The 21,692-nt window shown below is 36.7% G+C and overlaps 1 protein-coding gene across 2 annotated transcripts in view; it reads right to left on the minus strand.

The window, feature by feature from the left end:
- FAM110B (family with sequence similarity 110 member B) overlaps positions 1-21,692 on the minus strand; it is a 163,225-nt gene that overhangs the window by 117,390 nt on the left and 24,143 nt on the right. The gene's annotated exons all lie outside the window — the stretch shown is intronic.

Here is a 21,692-nt window from a genome sequence, read left to right on the forward strand (position 1 = left end):
AGTCACACTCCTCCTGCATGTTTTAAGTATGCAATATTTCACTTTTAGCACAAAAACATTTTACATAGTCTGGGTATGGGCTCTGATCTAGAACACAAGTCCATTTAACAAAGGGAGAATGAAACAGACTTTGAGAAAAGTAGTACCCATGGATCTGTCTGACACATAACTATTTTTGCTATATTTAAGATACTTGGATGAATCATAAACGTGATTGTCATCTGAACATCTGGCATCCTAAAGGAAAATACCATGGTGGGACATTTCACCATTATTTCCTACTGCATCTGGTCTCATCATATGCCATCAGGGCAAATAGCTGCATCTTTGTTGACTTTAAAATGGGAGCAGACAGACAGCAAAGAAAACGTGCTGACTAGTTAAGCTATTCTTTTCTAATTGAGACATATTTTGCAAGGTTGCAAGACTAATCAATTGTAAAATATTTTAGGAAGGAACTTCTGACTTCAAGAGATGATTGATAAGAATTACTCCATTAACACTGAGGCAGTTTCTCAGTCATCATTATTCCCTCTCTGGAGTGACATACAATGAAGTTTATGAGAAAGGCTGAAAATCTTGACCTACATTTTGTTTAGCTTCAAAAATAAAAAGAAAACCTGAAAATGTCTATTTAAGTAATGATACTATGACAGATAGCTTCTACTTTCACAGTCAACCTTTCTAAAAGAACCTACTATTCCCTGTCTCTAACAATATTCAACAAAAACGTAAAGAATTAGTACTACCTTACAACAGAAATATAAATTCCAAGTTCTGTGGCTCTTTTTTGATTACTTGCTACTTACTATTAAAATTTCATTTGCTTGATGAAGTATATGGAATTACAGAAATTATGCTAGACAAAATGATACTTATTCAATATGTTAGAAATCATAATCCAAAATACCATTGCACCCAATTTAAATTTATTGCACCCATAATAAAAAGGATTTAAAATAGATAATGGACCAAAAATGATGACCTCTCAGTGTCTGTGTTGCAAGCCATAATGTCCAAAAGTAGAGTATGGGGAATATTGTCTGCCATGGAGGCAGGGGGAGGGTGGGAAAGGGGAGATATACCTGGGATATTGGTGATGGGGAAGGTGTTTGATCATTGTGAGATTGTAACTCAAACATGAAAGCTTGTAACTCTCTCATGGTGATTTAACAATTTTTTTTAAAAAAAGGTTTGATATTTTACTATTTGCAATCAGTAATTTTTTTGTTTGCACAAAATTTGTAACTGCAATTTCTTTTAAATATTGCTGTCACTCTATTATAGCTTTACCAAGCCCAGTGTCAGCTTAATACAAAAGTTCCTGTATTTTTCTCCCTTCTTGCTTGTGATCTTACAGAGATCATTGTCATTGTTCTTACTTTTGCCTTTTCACACTTCTGAACAGAGAAAGCAATAGAGATGAATGAATTCTTACTCTGACCATTAAAACAATAAAATTTACACATTTGAAGAATTTTAGGTTTGGATTTATCTTCAGTGTTCCCTGTTGAAATCAAAATGACTCAAATATAAATAATGTATAGTTCATATTCTCGAAACTAACAGATTGTATGGTTGTTTCACAATTGAGAAAATACAAGTCCAGTGGGTCATGACCTCTCTACATGACTCTGTTAAAACTGGTTCCAGATCATAGTTTTCCTAGATATCAATTCAGTACCCTATTATATCATAAGCAGTCTTCAATTTTCATACATAATTTCTTGCGGCATTACAGTCACCTACTTTTATACAGATCCATTACTCTGTATTATAATCACATTTGATGAGTCAACTCAATAGTAGATTAATATGAAACACTACTTAAAATGAGAACATATTCTACTTTTTTGAGTCACTGATAGATATTACACAAAATGCACAAAATATAACAAAATTTTGGGTGTAGTAAGTTTATCCTACTTTTAATAATTTTATCTGAAACTTTTCCCATAAACCTTCTCAACTAAAAAATTCCCATGTGATTCTGGGTATCTAGATATATAAAAATCGGTATAAAAACTCTAACAGTTACCAGTGATAAATCATAAAGAAATCTATTTTAAGAGAAAATTTTAAGATAATTTTCCAGTTCCCCCATATGGTGTTGCAACCTACTGTTTAAAATGCTAAAAATAAAATTTGCTATCTCTAGTCACTGTCAAATCATAATCCCAGCTTTGCAAAAAAAAAAAAAAAAGTTGATAGGTATCAAACAAAATGTAGGCATTCTACTATCAAAGCTTACATAAGCAGTTCTTTTTTTTTTTTTTTTTTTTGCTTTTTGGGTCACACCCAGCGATGCACAGGGGTTACTCCTGGCTCTGCACTCAGGAATTAACCCCTGGCGGTGCTCAGGGGACCATATGGGATGCTGGGAATCGAACCCGGGTCGGCCGCGTGCAAGGCAAACGCCCTACCCGCTGTGCTATTACTCCAGCCCCACATAAGCAGTTCTTGAAGTAAAGATTTCAAGATCATTTAGTATTAGAGCCATTAGTTCAGACAGAATTCTTACTTTTTAAAACTCTGAAATCTTTCAAGAGCTTCTCATTTACCCAATTCAGCAGCTTATCAACAGTCTTCTCTGTTAACCCCTTTGAATAGTGCTGGTTGCAAAGGGAGCAAGATGCCTGAGATGGGGTCTTTGCCTACTGGAGACCACGATTGAGGTAATCAACAAAGGCACTCACCCAACTGTGCCAAAGTTTTCATCTCTTAAATGTGTGAGTGAGTTTGGGGTGCGGAGTGCTTAGTAAAACCATGCGCGGTTTTCCCCAGAGAATATGAGAAGACAGACTCAGTACACAGTATATGTAGGCAAGCAGGGAATATCAATTAAAACAAGCCAACAGACAACATAAGAATTCCTCTACACAAGCCTAATCCCCTTCCCCTCCAAAAAAAAAAAAAAATAGATCCAGGGCTGGAGAAAGTACAGCAGGTAAGGTGTCTGCACGTGACCCCCAAGAGTGATTTCTGGAACCCCATAATATGATGTAATCCCACCAGAAGTGATCCCTGAGCACAGAGCCAGGAGTAAGCCCTGAGCACCAACGGGTGTGAGTTCCCCAAAATCAAAACAAAAGAAATCCATTGAAAGGGACTCCTTTCTTAAAAATGTCTTTTCAATAAAATTCCTTTCATACATTTCTTCACTGGAACACCCAAATGATATTGGAATTTTGCAGGAGACAAACAAGATCAAACAAAACAAACCAAAAACAAACCAAAAAAAAAAAAAAAGACAAGGGAACAGAGAGATAATTCATGGGATAGAGTACCTGTGCAGGGCTCTGAGCTAATTCAGGTACTGTATAGGCCCCAAACACTATTATTTATGGCCCTGGTGATGACCTCTGAGAACCACTGGCTAAGGCACAGCCTGCTGACCTATGCTTGCCTGAGCTATGTTTAGTATGTGCCTTATTATTATTATTATTATTATTATTATTATTATTATTATTATTATTATTTAATGAAAGACATGATTTAAGAGCTGGAAAGATAGTACAGGGCTAACAGCTTGCCTTGCACATAGCTGACCCTGGTTCAATCCCTAGCACAAGAAATAAATGTCTCCAGAGTACTGCCCAAAGTTATCCCTGAGCACCATGCCAAGAGTGAACTCTGAGGAAATCCAAGTATAACCCCCAAAACAAAATTAACAAAAAGACATGATGCACACAAATACTTTGAACAAATGAAATAAATGCCAAATACAGGAAAAGATCTTCAATGTAGGAAAATAAAATCTAGAACTGTCACTGAATACTCAGTAGAATGGTTAAGTCTAAAAAGAAAGACATATCAAGTGATCACAAAAAAACCCACAGAAATTTCTATACAGTTCCCATATAATTCTAAATATTATAGATGATTTGAAAAATAATATGGCAGTTTTTTTATAAAGTTAAATGCACATTTATCCTATAACTCAGTGATTCACTATTATTTTCGCCAGAGAAATTTAAAGACATTTCACACAATAATAAATACAGAAACATCAGAGTAGCTTTAATCACAATGGTGAAAGTCTTGAAAGAACTTAGAATACCTATCAATTTGAGAATGGATAAAGCAACTGTAGTATACCAAGTAATGGAATACTATCAAATTATAAAATAAAAAGAATTACAGATATATAAAACAATGTACATAAACTTGAAAAAAATTACAATATAGGAAGTACGCCAAACAAAATACTAAACCTATGATTCCATTTGTGTGATATATTAGAGAAGATAAAGCTATAGCTATAGTTCGCATTATCAATTACTATCAAAAGTCAAGAAGTAAAGGGGCAAGACTGAGGGTAAAGAGGCATGACAGAACATGTTTGGGATGGAAATGTTTTGTATTATAACTGCAGTGGTGAGTATCTGATTGTGTGTGTTTGTGAGAATTCATTGAATTTTGTATCAGTTTTTATCTTGGTGTCACCATTTAACCTAAAAACAAAAAAAAAGTCTTAGGAATTATAGACTTTTCTCCTTCAGCATTTCAGACATTTGAGACTCAGTATATTCAAATCTTTAATAAGGAATATAGCAACCAATGAAGAGTCCACCACCAGAAAGAGAGAGAGAGAAAGAGGAGGAGAGGGAGGAGGAAGAGGAGGAGAAGGAGGAGGAGGAAGGAGATGCAATCATCATCATACTGCTTACAGGGAAACTAAATTATTCTATTTCCATACTTTATTATATGTTTTAGATTTATAAAAATTTCCAAATGTAGCCTATTTTGTTGTTTTGTTTTTGGGCCCACATCCGGCAGTGCCCAGGGCTTATAACTCACTCTGCACTCAGTGACTACTTTGCACAGCCTCAGGCGAACATATGGAATGCCGGGGATTGGACTTGGGTTGGCTGCGGTACAAGGCAAACACCTTACTGGCTGTACTATTGTTCTAACCCTGAAACATAGCGTGATTTTATCTGAGAAAAATCTAGTGGATATATATGTTTTTCCTAAAAGTACTAATGACTTAGGGAGAGTTATATATGAGATAGAACTGTCAAACCAAAAAATGTGTCAGAAAAAAATAAGAGATATGGGAACCTGGAGAAATATGAGCTAGAACATAAATCAATTTTAATACTGTTTGTTAAAAGCCTTTGATATAATAAATGAAAAAACACCTCTAATGTATCAATAGGGGTTTGATTCAGTTCATAGACATATTTATCTCTAAAGTAAATCAAGAAATATGATGAAATTATATATAATATCATAGCTGAATCAAGACTTAAACATAACAAAATAGAAATATAATGCAATACATATTTGCATACAAACAACTAGTAGTGTTAATGTCAAGTAATACTAATGTCAACCAATTGTATTCACTAAACAAACATCTAAGTCACTACCATATGTTGGTTACTTCACTAGATGAAAAAGACACCAGGGTTCAGTGAGAAAGGGCTTTTTCCCTTACAAAGTCTACTGTACGATAACATTGGGTTTGTCCTTTCAGCCTTGCCACAGGAAACTCAGTTTACCTTAAAGAAATGTCCTTTCTGTATGGACACAGGAAGACAGCTAATATTATGATTTGTAACTTGGGAGTTGATGGACTCCAATAATATTTACTCTTGGGCATCTGCTTTCTCGACTCAGACTCAACTGCCCTTAGTTCCTAGCACCCTAAAAGCAGGGTCCTGATGAGGGACGGAATGGACCCAGGGCAAGCTCTGAGCAACCCTGGCATTGATATTTTGGCCAGGCCAAAGAGCCACAATACTCAACTTAAGTTGAGAGCATGGTCATAGACAAATGCTATCATGATCCAAAAGTAATTACGAGACTAGGACCCTGCTGGGGTTAGAAAGACTAACTTGGTCTGAGGACTGTGGTCTGGAATATATAGTGAATGTCCTCAGGAAGAACCAAACTTTAAGTTTGATATATCTCTTACTGTGCTCATACAGAATGACATTGCTAGAAATTTTAGAAGTAGATTTACTACAACTAATTAAGTGGATTACTAGCTGAGGAAAGAAGAAAGCAACATACCCTGGATGGAATCCCACCCTTAAACAGATGTCCTAGTAATCTGGAGTAATCCCCTTAGATGAGATTTTGTCCTTGAACTAATCTCCTGGAGGAGTGGTCTTAACCCTCTTTGTTGATTTGTTAATGTTCAATCCACCTTTGTGTCACCACCCTATGTGATTACTATATAAACCAAGACTGTACGAGAGAGGGGGTCAGAGTCAGAAGTCAGAGTCAGAGTCAGAAGTCAGAGTCTAGAAGTAAGGGTGAGAGTCAGAAGTAAAGGTGAGAGTCAGAAGTAAAGGTGAGAGTCAGAAGTAAGGGAGAGTCAGAAGTAAGAGTTAGAGTCAGACGTAAGAATCAGAGTCAGAAGTGAGAGTGAAAAGGGCTCCAGAGAGAGAATGAGAAGGGCCTCAGAAAGAGAAGCAGAGGGCTCTGGAAAGAGATCAGTAGAGAGATCTAAAGAGACCAGAGGAGAGAAGACATAGACAAAGATCAGAAGAAACCAGAGGAGAGACTCCAGAGACAGAGTCAGAGATAGATAGACAGATAGAAGAGAGCACAGCAGCACACACAGAAGCAGAGCAAAAAGACGGAGCCATCCCGATCTGGTTGGCTCGAGAACACCAAACGTGGGCAGCGAGAGAGAGAGATAGCCACCCCAAGAGCCCACGAACACACACATAACCCTTCTGTGTGCTTTTATATTTTTTACAGTCTACCATTCAAAAAGGTAAGAATTGTACTGCATGGTAAAAAATGGAGACGATCCTGCTGCCAGTTTGAGTAAATAGATGAACAACAGTGGATGGACAACAGTGCTACAAATCAATGGACAACAGTGCTATAACAGTGCTACAGTGCTATAGTAAAAAAGACCTATACATCTGAGCTTATCACTCAACTGTTATCAATGTAATAAGTAGCAATGACATTAAAAGCTTTAATAAAAACAGAATTCCTGTAAGGACATACTGTACTCGTCTAAATTAGCTAATATATGGTTGATCTAATTAATGTTCAACTATGTTCTGGATATATTCACTACAAGTCCTCTTTAAAGCCCTCTTCTAAAGTCCAGCTTTGGGACACAATATTCTATAATTCTCCCAAATATACATTACCAAGTTCCTAAAATGATGCATGAGCCAAGATAATAAAAGTTCCAAGAACTACAAGATCTTAATAAATGTAGGTATGTATGCAAACAGGTAGGGGACCTAAAATATAATCAATGTAATAATATCTAGGTGAGGATAAAGGGAAGCATCTTATCTTAAGAAAGGGATACCATTCTGAGTTAATTAAGTTAGAGAGGCTAAGTGTCACTAAAAACAGTGGCATTTCAGCAACTGTACCATCTGAAATTTGAATAAACTGCCTCATAAGGTAGAATTGGCAACAGGAACAAGAATTGATTCATGGGCTGGAATGATAGCACAGAGGTTAGGGTGTTTGCCTTGCACATGGCTGACCCAGGTTTGATTCCCAGCACCCCATATGGTCCCCCGAGCAATTCCTGAGTGCAGAGCCAGGAGTAACCTCTAAATCGTTGGGTGTGACTCAAAGAGCAAAAAAAAAGAAAAGAAAGAAAAGAATTGATTCATAATTGTTTCCTAGTATTTCACTGTAATATGTACCTGAATCATTACCATAACTCCATAGTCTCTCAATATCCAGATTCTCAATTTTCCATATGGCAACAAAAATACCTATTTTTCATTAGCCAATCTGTCTTCCATTCAGCTATAACCAAAGTCATATCTTCTCCTGCTTTCTTCTTCAGTCTATTGTACATGCTTACAAGTTTTGCAATAATCTTTCCATGATTTTCTATTACCTCCAGGGTCAAGACCATCAGGAAGACAGGGTAACACATTGAATCTCCTCTTTATTTTTGTCTCATCTGACACTTTTCCTCTTATGCTGTGTTCAACAATTCTGAATCACTGCAGTGCCTTCTTATGGGCTCAAGTTTTCCACCTTCACAAAACATTCACTGTCTGAAACATGCCTAATATCTCCTGAGGTGTGTCTGGAAACATCAGCCATGTATCCTTAGCATAGCTTCATAAATTCTTCCTTTTAAAAGTATCACCTCGACTTAAGTCTTATATTTTCTCCTCAACACACCCATCTTTGTGGAAACATGCATTCCAGATAAAAAAGATTAGTTACGGTGCTATCTCCCTAATTAACTCTAAACCCCTGGTTAGTTATATAGATCTCCAGAACTCAGGCAAAGTTACAACATTATGTAAATACACACACATATTATTAGGAGGGAGGAATTCTGCAAAGTTCTGCATGTCCTATACCACCACTCATTAATCTATCAGTTTGTGGTGTGGAGTGGTGTGGAGGTACTGAGTACATTAAGGTAAATGTACTCATCTCGAGACTACAGAAGATAAAAGATGAGCCATTTGGGATGGGAGATGCATGCCGAAAGTAGATAACGGACCAAACATGATGACTTCTCAGTGTCTGTGTTGCAAGCCATAATGCCCAAAAGTAGAGACAGAGTATGGGGAATATTGTCTGCCATGGAGGCAGGGGGAGGGTGAGAAGGGGGGATATACCCGGGATATTGGTGGTAGTGAATGTGCACTGGTAGAGGGATGGGTGTTTGATCTTTGTGAGATTGTAACCCAAACATGAAAGCTTATAACTATCTCACAGTGATTCAATAAAATTTAAAAAATTTGAAAAAAGAAAGATGAGACACTCTACAGAATCCGGGAAACCTTATTTTTGATATAGTAAAGAAATAAGAAAAATTATTATTAACTGGACCCTCTTGGGTGTTCTATGTAACTTGGCGTCAAATCCTACTTTCATGCCTTCACTATATGACCTCAAAATGTGCCTCCTGTATTGAAAGTGGAGGTAATAACATAGTCTCTATCCCATAAATCAATGTAAAGATCTAAATGTCAACAATAGTAACTCATTCAAAATGTATTAACTTTGGAGTAACATGTTTAGCCAAAAATATCTAAAAATGTCAGCACTGCAGGGGTGACTTAATAATGGTTTCTTCTTTTTAATAATGGATTGTTCATGTCTTTCGTTAATAGATTGTTGATTTGTCTAACTAAAGTTTCACTCCAAAAGGTAAGATTATATAACCCAGGGACATCTCCAGTTTCAAGCTAAAAGGATGAGAATCATCCCATGGAAATGCTTCTCCCAGGCAGGAAGGCCAACTTAAAGATTGCTTTTTATGTTTCAATGATTTATTTATTTGAACCAGATTGAAAAGTACACTGTTTTTCTCTAGGAAAAAAAACAGTATATTGACATTTTTTTATTGAACTTTTTCAAATATACTTCATCACTTTTGTTCATTGATTCTCCATACACAACGCCCTGCAAAAACAATGATAGTCAAATAAAAGTAGTATCCAACAGAAATATCTAAAAAATGCCATAATAGTAAAATCTGTAAATTGTTACAATATAGTATCACACATTTTTTATGGATAAATGTTCTTGGTTGCAAATTAAGGAAATGCATCTGAGTGTAAATAATACCTGTAAAAGCACTGCACATCTCATGCTCATTTTTAAAACATTTACAGATAGTATAACTTGGGGCCAGGATATGATTCAAGTGGTACAACACACACAAACCCTGCCACCGAGTGCCTTACTCTCTGACAAGCCAGTTGTGGTAGGGCTGGAGAGATAGGACATAAGGTAAGTTGCCTTGCATGCAGTTGACCTGAGTTCAACCTCCACCACATATGGCGTCCTGAGCACCATCAAAAGTGATCTTTGAGCACAGAGCCCAGAGAAAGATGTGAGCACTATCAGATGTGACACTGAAATGTACACAGACAAAAAATAACGAGGTAGGGGCACCCTCAAATTCCGACATGTGGCTTAAATAAGTATGTTTTTAAAATCAGTACAGTATTAATTGACTTTGATTCAATTACTAATGTCATTTTTCTAGGGCTTTAATTGTGAATCAGTAGATGGGAATGATAATGCACTAGAAAAGATTAATAAAATTACAAAGCAAACAAGAGTTTTTAATAAAAACTTTGCCTAAATGCTTGCAACAGCTGAGTGGAACTACTATTTTGGAGGAACATCAATGCATACAAAAGTGATTTGATTTATTATTTGTAACTAATCAGTTACTGTGGGGAAAGAGTAGAAGACTCTTCTTCTTTAAACATTTTTAACTTATAGGATGAAAAAGATTTGTAAATCCAAAATATCTGGAAATATTTCCTTTTGGTTGGACTAGAGCCATAGCACAGGTGGTAGGGCATTTGCCTTGCACACAGCCGACCCGGGTTCGATTCCTCTGTCCCTCTCGAAGAGCCCGGCAAGCTATCAAGAGTATCCCACCTGAGCGGCAGAGCCTGGCAAGCTACCCGTGGCATAATCGATAAGCCAAAAACAGTAAAAACAAGTCTCACAATGGAGATGTTATTGGTGCCCACTCGAGCAAATCCATGAACAAGGGGATGAGAGTGCTACAGTGCTATTTCCTTTTGATGAGCAGTTTTTCCAGAGTAAAAGTCTTTTTGGGTCCCAGCAGTAATGGTTGCAAGAAACATGTTCTCTTAATGCTATTTAAATATTTACACGTGATATCCCTTATTAACTTACATTATGAAAAATGTTTGCTTCAAAAAAAATGTTAAGAACACAGAACTCATTACAACCTAATGTAAAAAAAAAGTATGTGGAAGTTGCTCTTAAATATTTTTTTTAATTTATTTTATTGTGGTAAGATACATCTAACATATAATTAGTCATACTATTATTTCCAAGTAGGGTGTTTGCCTTGCATGTGGCCGACCCAGGTTCAATTCCTTCATCCCTCTCGGAGAGCCTGGCAAGCTATTGAGAGTATCCCTCCTGCACGGCAGAGCCTGGCAAGCTACAAATGGCATATTCGATATGCCAAAAAAAAAAAAAAGTAACAAGTCTCACAATAGAGACAGTACTGGTGCCCGATCGAACAATTCAATGAACAACGGGACGACAATACTACAGTGCTACATAGTATAATAGTATTAAATATATAAAGAAAGCATCAGGTTATGGCTCAGTGGAGGAACACCTAGCTTACAAGCATGAGACGACAAGTTCGATCCCCACTATCCCTGTCAAATGCAATCAACAGAACTGCCTTTGTGATCCTCAATACCAAAGAACTACCTCCTGCACACAACGACCATGAACACCACAAGGAAGTGTATGAACATCATAACTTAGTGTGTGACACCCCTAATCACACACACACACCACCCAAAATCCAAACAACAATAAAAAGGGAAGGAAAGAAGGGGAAGAATGATGTCCAACCACCACTACCATCATCACCAACGCACCATCAGAACTGCCCCTTCCATAGAACTGAAAATCTCATGAAACAATTCCCCATTCTGCCTTCTCCTAGCCTCTGGCAGCCATTTCACTTTCTGCCTCTTAAGAATTTGACTACTCTTCATACCTCATATAAGTGGAATTAAACAGTACTTGTCTTTTTTTTCTGACTAGCCTATTTCATTGAAAATAATGTCCTCAAGGTCCATCCATTTTCCAGTATATCTATTGGAATTTTCTCCCTTTGTAAGCTGAAAAAGTATTGTCTAAGTGCATGTACCACATTTGCAAATTCATTTATCCTGGATAAATATCTAAAGTGCTTTCACATTTTAGCTACTGTGAATAACGCTGCCATGAACCTAGATATAGAAATATATCTTCTAGATCTTCCTTTCAATTCTTTGGGGCCTATAGCCAGAAGTAAAATGATATATCATAGGAAAATCCTACATCTTATTGAGAAATGTCTTTAAATTAATTATTATATCGATTTTAAATAAAAAGAATGGTGCAATATTACTTAAATATCTCTAGAATATCATACCAAGACATGATGCCAATAGTTTCACTTTCTGCTATAATTATAAACACAATTTTCTGTTTGTCCAGGCATCTCCAAACTCTAAGAGCACTTATAGGGGATTAAAAAAAAAACTATTAATAGGGGCTGAGACCTCCAAGCCTGCTTGGATCGGGACTGGACTGAGCTTCTTCCGCCAAAATTCCTCATTTTCCAGTAGCTAGGCGGTCACACCCAGGGACTGCCCCCGGCGCCATGTAATTCCAACAACGGCCAACATCCAGAGATTATAAAACCAAGGTCCTGGAAGAATCTTTTAGCCTAATTCTCCCTCTGGAAGAACCTGGCAAGCTACCGAGAGTTTCCTGCCTACATGGGAGAGCCTGGCAAGCTCCCCATGGTATATTCATATCCCAAAACCAGTAACAATGATGGGTCTCATTCCCCTGATCCTGAAAGTGCCTCCAATGGGGCAACATTGGAAAGGACGAGTAAAGAGAGGCTTCTAAAATCTCAGGGCTAGGACGAATGCAGACATTACTGAGATCGCTCGAGAAATTCAACAATCAACAGGACGATGATGATGATGATTAAGTAAGTCATGGTAGTATCTCAACTCAAATGGGAAAGAGGTGTTCTTTCATCTAAGGACCAGAAGTTAGTACAGCAAGTTAGGGAACATGTCTAATATAACAAGACCTGAATTAGCTCCTCAGCATCACAAGGTCAACAGAGCAGCAATGGGTGTAGTCACAAAGGCTCCCAAGCTCCACCCATATGGCCCTGGTGGTCCCTGGCACTGAAGGGCCCAAGAAGCATCATATTCTCAGGCTCTAGCTTTGAACCTTTGGTCAGGTTGTCAGTGTGTTCCAAGGAATGGCCCCTGGGTCCCCTGATTAAACCTGTGCACCACACCCCATAAAAACATTATTTTCTTCCTTCCTATAGAAACTGAACATAAAATAAAAAATATTTAATCCATATATAAAACACTTTTGTCTCAACATTTAAAAATGATTTATTGAGGGGCCAGAGCGATAGCACAGCGGGTAGGGCGTTTGCCTTGCACGCGGCCGGCCCAGGTTCGATCCCTGGCATCCCATATGGTCCCCCAAGCACCGCCAGGAGTAATTCCTGAGTGCAAAGCCAGGAGTAACCCCTGAGCATCGCTGTGTGTGACCCAAAAAGCAAAAAAATAAAAATAAAAATAAATTTTAAAAAATTTTAAAAAATGATTTATTGAGATATTCTATTTCTATTATTATATTTTGGTACCCGAATGCACATAATATAAAGCTTACCATTAACAACATTTTAATGTGGAATTCAGTGGTTTAAAAAACTCACACTGTTGCCCACCCATCAATCTTTAGAACTTTTCATCTTGCAGAACTGAAATTCTGTGCCTATTAAACATTAACTCAACATCGTCTCTATCAATTACCATTCTACTTTTTGTATCGATAAATTTGAAATATGAAAGTGCCTCATATAAAGTCTTTGACATGGTATTTACCATTTACTGACTTGCTTATTTCACCTATATAACACCATCTAGTTACAGCCATATTGTAGCAGGCTTACAAGGAAGGTCTCATTTCTTGTATCACTGAAAAGACTTAAGAACAGAAATGGAGATCCAGGTGCTTCTCCCCAGGGAAGCCAGTGTGAACAACCTGGTTAAATATAAACCATGTTTATAAAATCAAAGAGTCTGACAGCACAAACAGGATATTCACAAAGCAGCAGAGAATGCTGCTGCCAGCTCCCTTCTTGCAGGGCACCTTGAAAAGTGCAGCATGGCCAGTGGAGTGTGGAAGTCCACCCCCGCCTCAACATGCTTATAAAATTCAGCCCAGAGGATTGAAGAATTCATATTTCATATCTTGAAATAGACTACTGTCAAGACTACAGGAAAATTAATGTCAACATCAATGACTGTCCAGGAAACATGGATACTGTAAGTAAATATCAAATTAACGACTCCATTACCTTTAAGGCAACTTTTCTATCTTAATGACGATATCTATTTTTTATGATTACATATAAAACTGTTCCATAAAATATGACATTTGTTATATGACCTAAGGTAGTATCTTTATGGTTGACTATCCTAGGTAAGCCTTTCTTTGCCAACTACACAATAGGTTTCACAAATGCAGTTTTTGAAATCTTTTCATTTATCATGTTTCACTGTTAAATCGATGCCCACAATAAGTGGATATTGAGCAAAAACTGCTCCTTGTTTAAAACGAGGTTGATAGGACAAACTAATAAATGAAGAACTCAACTGATTAATCATAATGAAGGTGATTAAAACAAGGTAGTATCAATAGCTCCGTTGTTAATGGTAACTGTTGTGCTCTCAAACGACCCCTAAAATGAATCTCAGCTATACTCGGGGTTGTGAATATTAAACAGCAATACACTTAACAGTATTGACATGGAACCTGAAACAAAGTTGATAATGAATTACATTTCAACCATTAGTTATATTTTGCAGCAGACTAAACATTGTGCTCACCCTCAAATTCATAGACATCCCAATCCCTAATGTCATGGTATGTAGAGGTGGGCTTGTGGGAGGTGAATAGATCATTTGGGTGGTGTCCTCAAGAGTGAGAGTAGCACCCAGAAAGCTTTTCTGTCTCCCCACCTGAGAACACAGTAGGACAAGACCCTCGTCTGTGAAGCAGAAAGCAGGCCTGCAGCAGGCGCAGAATCTACCTCTCCCTTGTGCTCTTGAACTCTGTACCTCCAGAAGTTCAAGAAATAACTGTGCTTAAGCTACCCAGTTTGCTATAGTTTTTTTTCTAGCAGCCCATTCTGATAGTCATGATTTCATTTTATATATGAATCTTAAAGTCCCCCTCACTTTTTTTTGACTTGCATTTATTTGGTTTTGACATTTTTTTCTTCTTATTATTATTTTTTTAATTGAATCACCATGAGCTAGTTACAAAACTTTCATGTTTGTGTTTCAGTCATACAATGATCAAACACCCGTCCCTCCACTAGTGCACATTTTCCACCACCAATGTTCCCAGTATTCCTCCCTGCCACCTCTCCCCTCCCCCTGCCTCTCTGGCAGACAATTTCCCTCTTACTCTCTCTCTACTTATGGGTATTATGGTTTGCAAAAGGCATTTGTCTCAAGGCAAGCCCTAGAGAATAGCATATGTTTTGTTTTCATTCCCTTTCAGAATTACCTATTTTGTTACTAGGATCAGTAACAACAGTTGACTTATTAGAAATAATTTTATAGTATAATATGAGCTGGAGAGATACTACATGAGCTAAGGAACCTGCCTCAACCATGCAGTTGACCTGATTTTTATATTTAGCACCACCTGGTCCACCACATTACAGGTATGGCCCACGTGTCCCTTCCTACCCCACCCAAAAGTATAAAAATTATGAAAAACTCAGAGTATCACTCAATACATATGTTAAGCACTGATTATATTGCCAAATCAAAACACAACACAGAGGACAAGAGAACTCACAGATGCATTTCAAATGTTCTGGCACTGGCTTTGAAAAGGCCTTTCTGACTAATACTTTTTCACTCAGGGCACATACTCGATTGGCCTTTGATAACAAAAATTTGGTAACAAGATATTTCTAGTAAACAAAATAGAAATAGTGTTTTGAAAAATATAGTGAAGACAACTATACCTTAATGGTCCTGATTTCAACAAGTACTCCCCAAACAAGAACTTACAGCCATAGCAGGTTCTATACCTAAAGACTAAGCCTACCGAGCTTAAATCAAAAGAAGCCCAGAGATCCTAGAGTATCTGAGAGAGATGAACATGTATTCATACAAGTATGAACTAGTCAGGCAAGGCTGAAGAATATACAATACCTTCCTTAAAAATTCTTCCAAATATCCCTTCTCTACCAACTTCCCCAAAAATTAGACAAGAAAACGACAGTAGTGAGTTTAGAAAGAGAAATTTCATTACCCATTCATTCACAAGATGCTTCAATCTCTGAATTCCAAAGGGAACTAAAAAGAATCTCTAAAACTCAACTCTTGCCATCTTCCAGCTGACATACTGACACAGATCTTTTTAAGTGTGCAGATTATATGAATTCAATCAAATTAAAAGTATACTTCAAAAGTTTGCTAAATTTTTTTGGCTCTGATTGTTTGGCTCTTCATTCAAATTCTATTGTGAAGAAAAGAACTTTAATTTAATTTTTGAGCGGGCACCAGTAACGTCTCTCATTGAGAGACTTATTGTTACTGTTTTTGGCATATCCAATACGCATGGGTAGCTTGCCAGGCTCTGCCTCTTGGGCTCGACACTCTCGGTAGCTTGTTTTCAATTTGTTTATAGTAAGACACCATGATTTATAAAGTTATTCATAGCTGAGTTATAGGCAAATGAGTCCCAGCACCAGTGTCGATTCTCTCCACCATTCATAATACCCAGATAATAATTTTGTGTAGGAAATATATAAAGAAGTAGGAAAATCTAAAATTCCATAATTAGAAACTAATATATTTGGTATGAAGAGTATTACAAATTCTCAATAAATAAAATTGTTGATTTCCTGAAACTAATTATAGTAAAGATTTAAAAATCACATATAAAATTACCATAACAATAAATAAAGATAAATATTTTATGAAAAAATTAAAACTTAAAATTGAACTAAATAAAACATAAAGTTATATTACAATTTTGAGACACAAATTATTGAATGGATTTGCTAACTGCATACTACAAAAGAAAAAGTCAGAAATCTTATTAAATATAAAACATTAACTAAGTATTAGTGACCTGGGACATAATATAAAACTAACAAAATTATAATAAATTAATGAAAAGGAGAGGAAAGATAGTAGGAACAAAACTATATCAAGAAGTACAAATAAAATGTACCAAGCTTGAAAAGTATCAATTCACCAACCCAGGAAATTAAAAGAATCACAAATAGATAAATACAAAGAAAACATTACCTTGGCATATAGCAATTAAACTGATGTGGGGAAAAAAGTCACTGCAACATTTCATCAAGGTGGAAGAAAAATATTACATTTTAAAGAACAAAGCTAATGATAGTCAACTTATTAGGAATAAGGAGTTCAGAAATGTTAAATACTAAAAGGAGAAAAGAAGCTATAAACTGAGAATCTGACACAGAAAGCCTCTTCTAAAAACTGAAGGCAATTTGGGGCTGGAGTGATAGTATAGCAGGTAGGGTGTTTGTCTTGCACACGGCCCACCCAGGTTCTAGCCCCATCATTCCTTTATGGTCCCCCAGAGCATGGCCAGGAATAATACTCAGTGCACAGCCAGGAGTAACCCCTGAGCATTACTGGGTGTGACCCAAAAAGAAAAAAAAAAGAAAAGAAGAAGAAAAGGCAAATTAAAGAAACTCGGACAAATAAAAGCTGAAAAAAAAAACAGGTCACTTACAGAGCCACATAATAATAAATAATAAATAATACAGAATTTTTTTCATATTTAAGGGAATTACTATCAAGTGGATAAACATATGTAGGCAAGAATGAAGAAATAGCAAATTCTAGAGTACATATCAAAGTGCCCATATTAATTTAAAAATACATAATTGGCTCTAAATATTAATATACTATATAGTTTATAATATGTAGAAATAGTACAAAAGATGGAAGAACAAATTAAAAGGTACTTCTGAAAGACCCTAGTTTAAATATAATAAGAATCTTAATTCAATAAAGATGACCATCTATCGCTAAACTATCCATCATTCCATCTATTGTCTCACCCATCTACTCTTCTATTTCTCTCCCTAGAGCATTCAGGAATTATAAAATAAAAACTTGGCTAAACACTGTATCACTGTATCACTATCATCCCCTTGCTCATTGATTTGCTCGAGCAGGCACCACTAATGTCTCCATTGTGAGACTTGTTGTTTCTGTTTTTGGCATATCAAAATCGCCAAAGGTAGCTTGCCAGGTTCTGTCTCGAGGGCAGGATACTGTTGGTTGCTTGCCAGGCTCTCCAAGAGGGACGGAGGAATCAAAGCCAGGTGGGCTGCATGCAAGGCTATTGATCCAGCCCAACTTAGCTAATAATAAGCAAAATAGGGTAATCAAAATACTAAAATATTTTCTTAATTTAAATGACAAAAGGAAAAATGAAATTGACAAATGTAGGAAAGCAGACTTAAAATATAAGAGCCTTTATACTATATAAAAGTGGAGCTATGGAGCAGGAGAGACAGATTTGATTCATCGTACTTACTGCACATGGTCCCCTGAACACTGCCAAAAGTGACTCCTAAGCATACATTCAGGAGAAATCCCTAAGGGTGGTCAGTTGTGGCCCCAAAACAAAACAAAATAGAGCTTATTTTATACTGTATAGGAAATAAAGCCATCCCTAACTAAATAAACATACTATATTTGTGAAGACTAGGTAGGTTAAAAATTAAATAAATAGGGAACAGAGAGACAGTACAAAAATGAATGCATTTGTCTTGCATGTGGTGCCTCAGTCAGATCACCTCCAAGTTCATCCAGGATTGACGTGACTTTTGAGCACAATATTAGCAGCAAGCTCCAAACACAATTAGATGTGTTCTCAACCCACTCCAAAATAAATAAAATAAGCAATAAAATTTAATATGCATATACTATATATGTGGGCTGGAGCGATAGCACAGCTGTTGGGCTTTCGCCTTTCACACGGCCAACCCGTGTTCGATTCCTCCGCCCCTCTCGGCGAGCCTGGCAAGCTACCGAGAGTATGGAGCCCGCATGGCAGAGCCTGGCAAGCTACCCGTGCGTATTGGATATGCCAAAAACAGTAACAATAAGTCTCTCAATGAGAGATGTTACTGGTGCCCGCTCGAACAAATCGATGAGCAATGGGATGACAGTGACAGTTGACTATATATGTGCGCATTTATATAATAACATATTAACCATGGAAAAGTAGGGAGGCTACATAGACATCAGGTAAAGTACACCTCAAGATAAGATGTATCGCTAAAAGTGAGGGAGAATTACATCTTAGAAGAGTCAGTTTAGCATAAAAACAATGAAACATAAACATGTGTGCATCTAAATATAGAATTTCAGAGTAAGACATATACAAATTCACATTAACAGTTGGAGACTATGCACTTAATTCTACTAGAAGAGGTAAACCAAAAATTGGAAAGTATATAGAAACTTTGGAAAGTCATCTTACCATTTCAAACACTGTTAGCTAATGTTCCCTTCTAATAAATTTTTCACATTATAAACAAACTTCACATTCCTCTGAGATAGAAACTATTTTTAGTTTTTGGGTTCTTGAGAACACAATGATACAATACATATGAAATGCTTACAAAGTGCATTTTGAAATACAGAGCAATCTTGAACAACAAAGTACTCTTTCAAAGTAATTCTGAGGAATTCCACTCTTTGGCTTGCTACAATTTTGGGATACCCCAGGAGGTCTTGACTCTCGTATTCAGTTATTTCTCACCTTTATCCTAACAGAAATAATTTATTAAAAACAAGAGAATGCAGCCACCCACTCAAATTAAATAACAAATCAAATCAAATGTCAAATCAGAAACGCTGTGCAGGATTCCAAAACAATAAAGTTCATGGGACTACTCTTTTGCAACTAATGTATCTTCTTTAATTAACAACTTTTATTTTAGAGACTTTGGAAACCTTAGAGAAAATATTGCTCAACGTCATTCAAAGATTTTCCTTTGGTTTCCATGTTTCTGATCCCATGCACTGAAGAGAATGCATCACCTCTTACCCTGCTGGACCACTTACATTGATGCAAAGATCAAACTAAGATCTCAACTTCACTAACAGTTAGCATCTCCTAAAACACTTCCTTTAAGTTTCAAGTTTAAGGTAGAGCTATGAAATCTTTAAATATGTGCCTTAGATTTTTCTCATGTAAAGTCAGTTTCCATCTCAACTGTGTATTAGGTTTACACAAAGATGCAGAGCCTGCAATCATTAGTCATGTAAACATAAGTCAATTTCTCTCAATAAAATGAAGAAACTGTCTCATATATAAAATGAAGATATCCCTGAATTGTCTCATCTATAATATGAAGATATCCCAGGAACCAGGGGGTATAACTACATGGGTTTAATATGCATGCTTTCTTGCACCTCAAAAGAAACAGCGACCAGGATACAAAGACAGCTTATGGAATGAGAAAGGTTATTCACCCAATACCCTTCTGATATGGAGTTAATATCAAGAATAAACAAGGCACTGGTTGAACCCTACTAGAAGAAAACATCCAATCCCATCAGAAAGTGAGGTGAGGAAATAAATAGAAACATTCTCAAAGAAGAAATTCAAAAGGTCAAAAGGCACATGAATAAATGCTCTTTATCACTAATAATTAGGGAGATGCAGATCAAAACAACAATGAGATATCATCTCACACCACAGAGAATGTCCCACATCCAAAAGAACAGAAGCAACCAGTGCTGGCATGGATGTGGGGAGAAAGGGACTCTCCCTCATTGTCGGTGGGAACGCCGACTAGTCCAGCCTTTTTAGAAAACAATATGGATGTTTCTCAAAAAACTAGAAATTGAGCTCTCATTTGACCCAGCAATACCCTTTCTGGGAATATATCCCGGGGGTGTGAAAAAGTACAGTAGAAATGGCATCTGTACCTGCATGTTCATTGCATCATTATTCACAATAGTCAGAATCTGGAAACAACCCAAGTGCTCATAAACAGATGACTGGCTAAATAAACTTTGGTACATCTACACAATGGAATACTATGCAGCTGTTAGGAGAGATGAAGTCATGAAATTTGCTTATAAGTGGATGGACATAGAAAGTACCATGCTAAGTGAAATGAGTCAGAAAGAGAGGGACAGATATAGAATGACTGTACTCATTGTGGAACATAAAATACCATAATATGAGACTAACACTCAAGTGCAGTAGAGACAAAATTGCTCCATGGTTGGAAGCCTACCTTATGAGCTGGGGGAGAAGACATCTGGGATAGAGAAGGGATGACTAAGTCAAATATGGCTGGAAGGATTGCTCAGGATGGGAGATGTGTGCTGAACGTAGATAAAATATTAAACATGATGGCCTCTCATTTTCTGTAATATGTATGGCAAACAATAATACCCATAAGTAGAGAGAGAAAGAGGACAATTGTCTGCCATAGAGGCAGAGGTTGGAGTGGTGGATAATGGGGAGATTGTTGGTGGAAAATGTACACTGGTAGAGGGATGGGTGTTAGATCATTGTATGACTAAAACTCGAACATGGAAGTTTTATAACTATAGCTCACGGTGATTCAATAAAAATAAATAAATAAATAAATAAATAAATAAATAAATAAATAAATAAAAATAAAGCACATGCTTTGCTGGAAGGAGACCTAAGTTGATCCCAAGCTATGCATGGCCAGCTGAGCATTTCTAGGGGTGACCACAGAGCTTGGAGTGAACCTAAGTCTCATCAGGTGTGGCCCAGAAACAACAGAAAAAGTGAAGCTATCCCTAACTCGAATAAGTGAAGTAGTAGAAGCCATCTTACTCAGATAAGTGAAGTGGTATGTTTTTCATTTTTAATCTTAATTTAAATTTAAGTTTAAATTTAATTTAATTTATTTTAATTTAAATTTTAATCTTAATTTAAGTGTTCAAATCTTTGCTTAGGGAATACATGAGAAAATACTCAAGACAGGCAAAGTCATCCTAATTCAAAGCTAAGTGGTTCAAGAGCAGAAGTTTACTGGATGAAATCTAAAATTCCACTATGCTCCATCCTAGTGTCTCCAACCCTCAACATTCTACCTAACTGAAATATTC

Source organism: Sorex araneus, chromosome 2, assembly GCF_027595985.1.
Source record: "Sorex araneus isolate mSorAra2 chromosome 2, mSorAra2.pri, whole genome shotgun sequence".
Lineage (NCBI taxonomy): Eukaryota > Metazoa > Chordata > Mammalia > Eulipotyphla > Soricidae > Sorex > Sorex araneus.